The sequence below is a fragment of the Squalius cephalus genome (genome assembly GCF_949319135.1).
Source record: "Squalius cephalus genome assembly, chromosome: 5".
In the NCBI taxonomy this organism is placed as follows: domain Eukaryota; kingdom Metazoa; phylum Chordata; class Actinopteri; order Cypriniformes; family Leuciscidae; genus Squalius; species Squalius cephalus.
In genome coordinates, this window is record NC_137126.1 from 44,679,913 (window position 1) to 44,692,038 (window position 12,126).

Here is a 12,126-nt window from a genome sequence, read left to right on the forward strand (position 1 = left end):
ATTTACATGTCTCACACAAACTACCAATTCAGTAATGTGGTACAGCAGCGCCACAAACAATTTAGAGAACTTAGAGTATGCAACAAAAAAAAAACATTTTTGTCCTTTGTGTCAAGCATGGAGGTTTGATTTTGTGTCTGATCTCAGTGTTGCTTGCAGCTGTTGTGAACAAAGAGTTAATTTCCGAAGGAAGGTGGAGACCAAGGTCAGTACATTCCTCCGTTTTGTGGTTCAGCCCAACGCCAGACTAACTTTGCATAGCTGGCAGCAGTTTTACTGCAACACGATCTTTCAACGCACCAGAACTTTCCACTGCTCCTCTACGGTGGCCTTTATGTGCATTATAGAACAGATTTGCACATTTACTGCTTTATTAAATTGATTTTAAAAACAAAGTTGTTTAAAATTGTAGATTGCATCACTGGAAACAGGAAAACGGAGTGAAGCAACCCAGATAAAAACTGACAAAACTTCCTATTAAATCAGGAACCGAAAACACACTCCTCCGAAAAAAAGAAAAAAATGAAATAGGACTCCTGATTTTTGAAGCCAGAGTTTCACTCAGAGTGACATAAATCACAGGCTTTCTAACATAAATTTGACCTCCGGTGTAGAAATTCAATCAGTTTCCTGGCATACACTTAAAATGAACTCTATCATTTTACTAAGGCAAGCGTCACTATTATAATTGGTTATACATGGGGTTAGTCACTAACCGTTAGTGATTTCAACAAAGTTTTCATTTTGTAACTCATCCTGCACTGTATGTGCAAGAAAATAAATGATTTGTGAATTGGATTTGATTTTCATCTGCCAGACTATAAAACAGGTTTAAAAAAAAACACATTCACTCTTAAAAACATTGATGGTTCCATGAAGGACCTTTAACATCGATGGAAACTTTCCATTCCACAAAAGGTTCTTAATACCAAAAAATGTTTCTTCTATAGCATCGCTGCGAAAACCCCCTTTTGGAAATTTTGAGTGTACTAAGCCATATTTAGCAACCTGAATATCATATAGAGACGCAGGGATGGGCTCTTTTAAGTTGGGCCATGCAGCAACCACCGAGAACCGCTTTGCAACACACAAAAAAACACTAAGAACACCTTAGCAACCGTGAAGCAATGTCTTGACAACCACAAACAACCCCACAGCAGTGGATTTTTGCCTGGGCTAGCACCACTTACTTGTTCAAAGAATATGTAAACATCTAGTATGTTTTGTGATTGATCATCTTGAACCAAGCTCATTCTGTTTATATACAGCAGGCTGTTTATAAGACCATGTAGCATAACCAGCTTCTTGACACGGCAGCAGGTACTGCACTTTGAGCTTAAGAAGTACATTCTGAATATGTGTTTTAAATATATATATGTATATATATATAATTAATTGGACGATGAAACTGAAACACTGGCCAGTGTAGTATGAAGGTTTCACTTCTGTATATATGCGGCCTGGTGGCCAGTCATCACTGATTTTACAATCCATCAGTAAGAGTAGAGTGTGAAGATTAACATCAGAGCAATAGCACAGCTGTACACAACATAATGGGAGATATATCAGTTCAGAAAAGGACAAATTGTTGGTGCTCGTCTCGCTGGCTCATCTGTGACCAGGACAGTGTAAGACTTGAGAAATTAGAAAATGCCGGACAGTCTGGTTAAGGAGCGACCAGACCCTGAGAAGACAGGATCTTGCTGGAAATTACCAGTTGAACTCATCATTTGAGACAAAAGTCTCACCTCCGAGTCATCTTAATCTACATTTCATTCCCTCATCCCTCACCCCCTCTCTCTCATACTCAGATCACCTGAATTCACCCAAGAAAATATATAGTTTAATGTGAATGATTATCTCATGACTTTATACATATTTAGTATCATTTGAAATGTCTCAGTGCGACTGGTACAAATGTCTCATTTCCAAATAAGTAAAACAAAAGGTAATAAGGTTTTTAATAGGTTTAGAGATAACTGGTCTCCTGACAAATGGTCTCATACCCCCAAAAGGTGTAACCTCTGAATGCAAATGCTAGCACATGTTTCCATGTGAAAGAGGTTCTGTCTATATAATGGAATGGGCTCAAAGGGCTCTGGGCCTTTTTGTATTTCAGATTAGCCCGTGAGGCTGAGAGTAAGACTCTCAGCTTCATGTATAATGTTGGGTTCGCATCTCTTCTCTTTATTCCAGAGCATTTGATGTTTTGTATCGATTATCTTTGAATTGATTATGAAATTGGCATGATACATTTATCTGACATAATAAATTGTTACATTTGATTATTCTAACTGACTTTGACATTATTTTCATTAAAGAGTTAAAAAGAATAGTCAAACATTCGCTCACATTTAATGATGCAGATATCTTTAAAACCTTTTCATTTATGGAGTCAGATGAAATAACGAGAGAATACATATTCAAATGTAATGCATTTAATCAAAAAATACTTTGCCTCGAGAAAAGACAGTAACACGTAGAGACCTTCCGCGCTGGTCGGATGCCGGACTTTGGGCCGATCGAGCACGAGTTTACAACAGCAAGTCTTTGTGGTGTATCGAGAGCTCTGGTATCCATAATGTCGGCATATCTCCACATAGGACGAACCGCATCCAACAGAAGTAACTGTCGACGCATGAGGAAGCTGTCCTGTCTGAAAGGGATGTCCAGGTACTAACCCGGATTGTATCCAAAAAACCACAGCTGCTCAACTCCACAGAGTCCATATTCATGGTCAGGATGCTATAGCCAAACCTTTGGTTTCATTGGTGCCAATAAATCTTGGGCTGTCGACAATGTTAAACATGCATCGTTCTCTGATGTATCCACGTTCACTGTCTTTCCCACATCTGTGGAAGTTACGGTGTGGAGAATCCCCCAAAGAGTCTGAACTCCCGGACTGTTGATGCTCAGAGTGAGACACGACGGTGGATCAGTGATGTTTGAGCTGTAATATCATGACATTCCCGACTGTGCTTGATGGACTACCGAAGCATTCTGAAGGACCATGTGCTCCTAATGTTTTAAACATTGTACCCTGAAGGTGGTGCCGTGTATCAGCATGATAATGTACCAATACACACAGCAACACTTATGACAGAATGGTTTGATGAACATGAAAGTGAAGTTGAACATCTCCCAAGGCCTGCACAGTCACCAGATCTAAAGATTTTTGAGCCACTTTGGGGTATTTTGGAGGAGAAAGTCAGAAAACGTTTTCCTCCTCCAGCATCACATAGTGACCTGACCTCTGGCCACTGTGAAGGACTTGTATCTCTCAAAGACGAATTGAACATCTTGTGTACCCTTAATTTCATTCTGTTAGACCAAGATCATTAAATTAGTGCATAAAAATTAATCATGTGTGAGAGTGACATGTGAAGGCCAAGTACGGGAACCCATTTCATAACTGTAGACTGTTTAATATCGATTTTGAGGTTGGGTAGTTTGGTATATCCATCTCTAAGGGACTTAAGAGTTTGTACATGACCTATGTGTAAGTTCATTTGAGAGTGATGCGGCCGCTGCTATATAAACACGCCTCCACAAACAGCCGGTCAAGAAGTGGAAATCATTCACAACTACGACATCATCTAAAAGCTAGTGTGACCCCATCATTCACCCAGAAATTACATCCTGGTAAACACTAATGGCACATTTTGGATAGTTTTGTATGTGTGGGAGTGATAATTGTAAGGACAGTTGTAAAGTTCAAAGAGTCTATTATCAGACAGTGACTCTACCACACAATGTGATCTGCAAGCTTTTGTGTAGGAGTCTGTGATTTATTTATTTTTCTAATTGACCGTTCACAAAGACCCGCCCCCTTTAGTTACTGTTGCTATGTACGACAAGCCACGCCGCTCTCACGCCACACATCATGTTCTCACGCAGTGAAAAATACATCGCGGAGCAGAGAGGACACTGACAAACAAAGTCTCAACTTTCAAATTTGGTAATTTTTTTAATAAATTGAAACAATAAATACCATTTTGTGGCTCTTTAATGTGTCGTGACAGATCGCTGTGTAGAGTATCACTTAAAGGGGTGGTATAATGCCCTTTTCACAAGATGTAAAATAAGTCTCTGATGTCCCCAGAGTGTGTATGTGAAGTTTTAGCTCAAAATACCCCACAGATATTTTTATATAGCATGTTAAAATTGTCAATTTTTGAGGGTGAGCAAAAACGCACTGTTTTGTGTCTGTTCCTTTAAATGCAAATGAGCTGCTGCTCCCGGCACAGAGGGCAGAGCTTCAACAGTTTGCACTCACACAGACATGCACTGAAAATTTCAATTTTATGTTCAAACCGGATTCAGAAAGATGGCGATACTCAAGAAGAAGTGACATGTAGAAGCAACAGAACGTTTCTGAATGGTTAATTGATGAATTTATCTAGCTTGTGTAGTTCTCTTCTAGTCATTGATTAGCATATTCTGTTTTGATAATCTATAAATCGTGTTCAGGGGGCGGGGTTTATGTAAATTTTAGGGTTGGTGATGTCACAAAAAAGTGAAATCATAATCAACCACCCCTTTAAAACTGTTCGTGAACCGATCATCTCTTCCTTCTAGTTAATTTATAGCATCAAATAAACATGAAAGAACATAAGAAGGAATGTTGTTTTAACCGCAGAAAGACGTCAGTACACTCCGTTTTTCAAATCCACCAACGTTAATCTACTAACTCTCCTGACTGCTTTGTCCGACAAAAATGGCGGATTCTGCGGATGCACTGTAAACCCGAATAAGTTGGCAGAACTCAAAACATTTAAGGCAATCAATTGCCTCAATTTTTTTACGTTCTGAAATTCAAAGTTTAAGTAAGCAGAACTAGCAGATTTTTATTTTGTACTTAAACATTTCAAGTTAAGAACACATTAATTCATACAGTTAAGTTAAAACTTTTATGTAATCTCAATGTGAACACTTTTATTAGTATAAACTTATAGCTTTAAAAAGCTAATCTGCTAACATACTAATTTGCTAACATATTAGCAATAGTATGTTATACAGAAGCACTTGCTGTATGAGCGCAACAATATAAAGGGATTATTTGCTCTCAAATCAAGCTGCATGCACCACTTGTCACCATGATGGTCACTATCCTAAAGCCAACATTAACAGAAATTCTTCTATATTAGCATAACAAAACATTAATCACTACTAAATCTCTCAACATTAATCTTACACAAAAAAAACAAAAAAACATTATATTACACTTAATTTTAGCATTTACTCTCCCTTTCGAGTGCCATCGGCAAAGCATGCTGGGAAATAGACATCCCAGCCGTTTCAGTTAAACTTAAGTTCGTCTAAATTAAAATAAATTATTTCATAAAACTCAAAACAATGAAACAGTTCAGTTTACTTAAAATATATCAGTTCTGTGAACTTGAAAGAAAAAGAAAGTGCTAAATACTCATAAAAGTTAATTTGACTGAACTAATTCGTTTAATTTAAGTTTGTCCTACTCAAACCAATTAATTATTTTGAGCGTTAGGGTTTACAGTGTGGCGGATGATGATTGGTCAGATTGCCTGTCAATCAAACTCCCTGCGAAGGGTAAATTGTGTTTAATATTGTGTTTAATTGTGTTGAATGAATTTTTTTTTATAAAAAATCTTTCCTTTTCCTTTAATCCTCCTCTATCGGGCTTATGCTTCTCTGAGCAATGCCCGAACTTCGTATTTTGAGCACTTCTTGCATTTTTTTGTCTCTTCACGATGACTTAATTTAGTCCTAAATTGTAAGTCGCTTTGGACAAAAGCGTCTGCTAAATGACTAAATGTAAATGTAATATTAGCAACGATTAAGATATAAGTGAATTGTCAAAGTTTCTTGGCAACAGAGAAACAAATGAGCATCCAAAAGAAACCTGTGTGGAAAGAAAAGACATTCTGCTTCAGGTGTCTCCATGAGATCTCAGAAACGCCCAGGATTTTCTGTCTGCTTTCGTTGTGCCTCAGGCTGCTCACTACCATTTAGAGGCTTGTAACATTATCACTGAGAACTTTAAGTAGCATTTTCTGATAAATGTATATTTATCACTCAAAATAGCAACAGCAGCACATGTGGATACTATTTCTTCTCATGCATCATTTTAACGTCACCAGACGTTAAAAATAGTGTTTTGAACAGAATTATTGGAATTAAATGCACTACTGTTCAAAAGTTTAATATAAAAGTAAAATACTGTTAAACAAATTAATAAAAAAAAAAGAAATTAATACTTTTATTCATCAAAAGTGACAGTAAAACTTTGAAATTGTAACAAAAGATTTCTATTTCAAATAATAGAATAATAGTAAGAAAGAAATGAGCATTAAATCAGCATGTTAGAATGATTTCTGAAGGATCATGTGACACTGAAGACTGGAGTAATGATGGAGTAATCACAGGAATAAATTACATTTTAAAATATGTTCACATAGAAAACAGTTATTTTAAATTGTAATAATATTTCACAATATTATTATTATTATTATTATTATTTTTTTTTTACTGCATGTATTTTTGAACAAATAAATGCAGCTATATAGTTTATAGCATATGCCACACTGTAGGACACTGCTTGAAATTTTAATTAAACCAAACCCATTTATGAACACCTAAGCATGATGTACTGGACCCCGCCTGGCTTTTGCACATTTTGTTCCAGCACAGAACTCAACTTGCTTTATAATCATTCAAAAAGCAAGACAAAGACTCTAACTTCCATTATAAAGTTTGAATTTTGCACAGACAGTGTGTATAGACTGCGTTTGTCCCCCTAGGGTAACAAGCCAAGGCGAACTTGAAAACACACTAATTTGAAAAGCCACAAAAATGTTGTGATATTGTGATATTAATCAGCATGTGAACCAACATGTTTAAATAGTCATCTGCATGTTGCAATAGATTAAACAAAAAATGAGTAAGCAAGTATGCTAGGCATGTCATGGAGCATTAGGGCATCCCTTGTCAAAGGTGGAGGGGAGGTCGTGAGGGTAAACAGACATGTGCACCTCTAAAAATAGCCCAAGAAACTAATGAACCGCACACAAGGCGGGCCCAGAATCTCAGGTGTGCAGGTTACACCCATCCGAAGTGCATCTATAAAAGGAGAAATGAAATAAGCGTAGGAGAAAGAATAGACAGTAGCAAGTGGGGAAAAAACACTGGTTTACTGAAAAAGCCTCAAAGCAAAAGGAGACTGAGAGAAGAGTCAAGAAGACAAAAAAACAAGAACGCATTTTGACTCCAAAGATGTGCTCTGCGTCCTCAAAACATCCTGGTGTGGAAAGGTTTGGAGATGGAGAAAAGGCATCAACGTCGCCTTCAATCTCCCCAAAACCCCGAAGACCCCGTGCTCGACGGGTCCTCTACCCTCCAGGACTGAGGAAGATCATGCCAAAAGAGGAGTCAGACCCTGCCAGACGTTGGCTGATCTTGCTTTCTGCTCTGCTCTTCCTTCAGATCTACATGGAGGAAGGGCTGAGTGACACTCAGGGCGTCCCAGACCGACCGCAGGCCCAGGATGATCCCTGCACGCTTGAGGAGAAGCCCTTCTCGCACGAGGGAACTTCAGAGGTAGACGTGGCTCAGTGTTGGGGCATTGAACAGTCATGCAACTTGTGTTGGGAAATGAGGAGCTGTTTCTGAGACTGGTGCCAAATGCAACAGCCGAACGTGAATGCAAACACACATGCTGAGCTGTGCTTCCTGTGCGCTGGGCTGCAGGGATTAGTCTATTCTAAAGCTGAGTGAGCTTTTCCATCTGTGGTTGGGGGACAGAGGGGGTCCGCCTGCAGGAACAGGCAGCGTTACTCGTCTAAGCTGGACTGGACTTCCCGCACTTATGAAACGTGGCCATCCAAACGCTGCACTGGGGTCGAGACCTGATGAAACCTGATATGCACTTACGTCACTTCAGCGTAGGGGAAAGTGATGATTCACAGAGTGAGAAACAACCTCACACACTGCGCTAAACGCTCTACAGACCTGAGACTCAGCCGTGTGTGTGTGTGTCTGGGAATGCTTCTGTCATTGACGGTAAAATATACTATGTGTTATACGTGTGCGATTGATCAAGTTTCCGGGGGATATTCATACGCATTTAAAAAGGGGAAATAAATGATTGTACTGTATGATGATGTAAAATGTCAGTGCGCTGTCTGGATGTGTTGAGTCTTTGTTTAAAACTACTGTATAATCCCTCCAAAGACATCAATATACTTCATTAATCAAATAAAGATGTAAAATATATATTTCTTTGTGAATGTTTTCTTTGTGAGTGCTTAAATAATTTTCAAGTGAACACATTTCTGGATGGAAATATTAGTCCATGAAAGGCTGTATGTGTGTATAATCTAATTTGATTAAGCAGTTGGAACTAAATGAGCTTGTAAAACAGAAAATGATGAATGAAAAAGATGGATTTCAGTTCCGTTTCAATTAAAATTTTAGTTTTCATTAACTTATTGTTCCATGTAACATCATGTAGTTTTCATGTAGAGCAAAAATAATCAATCTTCAAATTAAACAAGAAATTCTAACAATTAACAGTTAATCTTCAAATTAAACAAGAAATTCTAACAATTAATCTTCAAATTAAACAAGAAATTCTGATGCGCATTTCTGGAAGGAAAAAAGGTAGAATAATATAAGAGATCCACAAGAAAGTCTATAAAATCTATCTGTCAGTCATCCATCCATCTATCCATCTATCTATCTAACATCTAACCATCCATACATCCATATATCTATCTATTTATCCATCTATAAGTCATCCATCTATCTATCTATCAGTCATCCATCCATCCATCCATCCATCTATTTATCCATCTATAAGTCATCCATCTATCTATCTATCAGTCATCGATCCATCCGTCCATCTATTTATCCATCTATAAGTCATCCATCTATCTATCTATCAGTCATCCATCCATCCATTTATCTGTTTATCCATCTATAAGTCATCCATCTATCTATCTATCTATCAGTCAGTCATCCATCCATCCATCCATCCATCCATCCATCCATCTATTTATCCATCTATAAGTCATCCATCTATCTATCTATCTATCTATCTATCTATCTATCTATCTATCTATCTATCTATCTATCTATCTATCAGTCATCCATCCATCCATCTATCTATTTATCCATCTATAAGTCATCCATCTATCTATCTATCAGTCATCCATCCATCCATCTATTTATCATCTATAAGTCATCCATCTATCTATCTATCAGTCATCGATCCATCCATCCATCTATTTATCCATCTATAAGTCATCCATCTATCTATCTATCAGTCATCCATCCATCTGTCCATCTATTTATCCATCTATAAGTCCTCCATCTATCTATCTATCAGTCATCCATCCATCCATCTATCTATTTATCCATCTATAAGTCATCCATCTATCTATCTATCAGTCATCCATCCATCCATCCATCTATTTATCCATCTATAAGTCATCCATCTATCTATCTATCTGTCTATCTATCTATCTATCTATCAGTCATCCATCCATCCATCCATCCATCCATCCACACAAAGCCATACAGTAAATAAAAGAAAGTCAAAAACATCTAGGCTATTACAAAAAGAACATATTGAGAAGACATGTTCATAATGGTATTGACAGTTTTATTTTTACCACACTTTTATACAAATCATCCAATTGAAATCAAGGCCTTTACATTTTCAAAAAACCAAGAGCTTTGGACTCCAGCCCACAACCAGCATTGCTATTATAGTAGGCTATCACAACACCGACTGCACTATAGCTAGCAGCTAAAGATTCATACAGTTGTGTCACTCATCATCTCATCAGAAATAAACAGACACCCCCGCGCACGTATACACATATTCTGAAAAACGTAATCTCTCTATCTTCCACAAACACGCATGATCTAACCTCCCTTTGGCATCTGATATGAAAGACATTTGTATTTTAATGACAAGTTCCTCGTTAGTTCTACCTGCCCCTCCTATATCTGAGCTAATTCATTATGACTTCTCTGTTGATGATGACTGTCACTGTGTCATAATGATGAGACCACTGTCTGTCTGTGTGAATCTGCACAGCTCGAACAAGTCTCACACAATTCTCCATGAAATCTCTTACTGTCGTATACATATGCAGTAAGCACAATAATAATACAAATCATTTTACATAGAAAAATATGTAAATATATTTACATTTTTATATTAAATAATCTTTAAATGCATTTTAATTTATATATATATATATATATATATATATATATATATATAACTTATATATATTGTTTTTTTTACCGTGTTATTATTATTAACTAAAACTATAACTATTTAACCTTTTTGTTAATTGAAATGAACTGAAATAAAATATAAATAACTTAATGTCTTGGCAACTAACTGAAATAAGTTTAAGTAGAAGCACTAAAATTAATTGTACATAAATAAACAAACACACAAAAAAAAATATAATAATAATTTGTAAAAAAAAATGTTTTACTAAAATGTGACTAAATATCAAATAATATCAAATAAAACCTGTAATACTATAAGTAATACTAAAATAATGTTAATTAAATTAAATTAAAAAGTCTAATCATTCTCTAGTCCCACATTTCACTCCCTGAAACCCATCAGTCAGAATTACATCACTGTGAAAACACCGTGAACCAAGAACACCTGTCTAAAATACAGCGACAAACAGTAACACCTGCTGAGGGTGACGATTTAAATGTGTACGTGTGTTTTATATTATAGCCTAGAGGAAGATACCCTGACCTGCAATGACTTCATGCTTTCTTATGAAGTTTTCACATCTCTCATTTAGAGAGCAGTTGTGATGCATTACATCCGCATATGTCTTATATTCACTTCATCACCACCACCACCATCATCATCATCAATGATTCCATTGCCTGTCATTGCAGTAATTTCTAATTACACAGTTAGTCATTTGGTCTATGAAAGATGGTTGTTTTCTACAGAATGCAACAGTCTTCCAGAAATAATCATTCATTTCCTTACAGAGAAATTGATTTTTAGTGATAAAGCTTTCAAGACAGACCAACCATGAGCAGAGGGTTACGCAATAGTATACACTTTATTATTTAGAAGTTTATAAATGAACTGACAGTATTTTTGAAAACAGAGTTTGAATGGAGTTGAAAGTGACTTTGTAACTCAACTGGTAGAGTTTTACATTTGCAACACGAAGATCGCAGGTTTGACTCCCAGACAAAACACACAAATGAATGCCTTGAAAGCACTGTGAGCAACTTTGAATAGAAGTGTTTGCTAAATACGTAAGTGCTTGATCCACCCTCGTCTTATATTGCAGACTTGAGCTGATGGTTAATTGCATAGCGTTTCAAGGGTTTAAACTAACCCTTTAAATATTTAGACCGCTTCAATTCTTCAGAAACATTAGACGCACTGCCTTAATCCACATGACGCTGTGTGTGTCAGTCTCTCACACCTATTTTAACAATTGAATTGTTTAGAAAAGGTCAGGCATTGTTATTCCCACACAAGAGGAAGCATTCCAAACTATAAATACATGCGATTCTAATTAAGGCTTACGAAACATTTCATTGTGTGCTCTTTAGCACTTTTAATCTAAGTTTAGCATTTTAGTTTTCTCATATAATGTTTTTTGGGAGATTAAACTTGAAACTATTCGACTGGAATTAAACTATTTCCATGCAACGCACTAATAAAATGAATGCACTTTAAAGGGATAGTTCACCCAAAAATTCTAATTAGCCCATGATTTACTCACTATCCATCATAAAAGTGCATCTAAAGTGCATCTATCCATCATAAAGGTGCATCTATCCATCATAAAAGTGCATCTATCCATCATAAAGGTGCATCTATCCATCATAAAAGTGCATCTATCCATCATAAAAGTGCATCTAAAGTGCATCTATCCATCATAAAAGTGTTCCACACGGCTCCGGGGGGTTAATAAAGGCCTTCTGAAGCAAAGCGAGGCGTTTGTGTAAGAATAATATCCATATTTAAAACTTTATAAAGTAAAATAACTAGCTTCCAGCCAAACGAACATATGGATTCGAAGTCTAAGCGCAACTTATGCGAGTAATGCTAATATTTATGCTATGTCATGACGCACT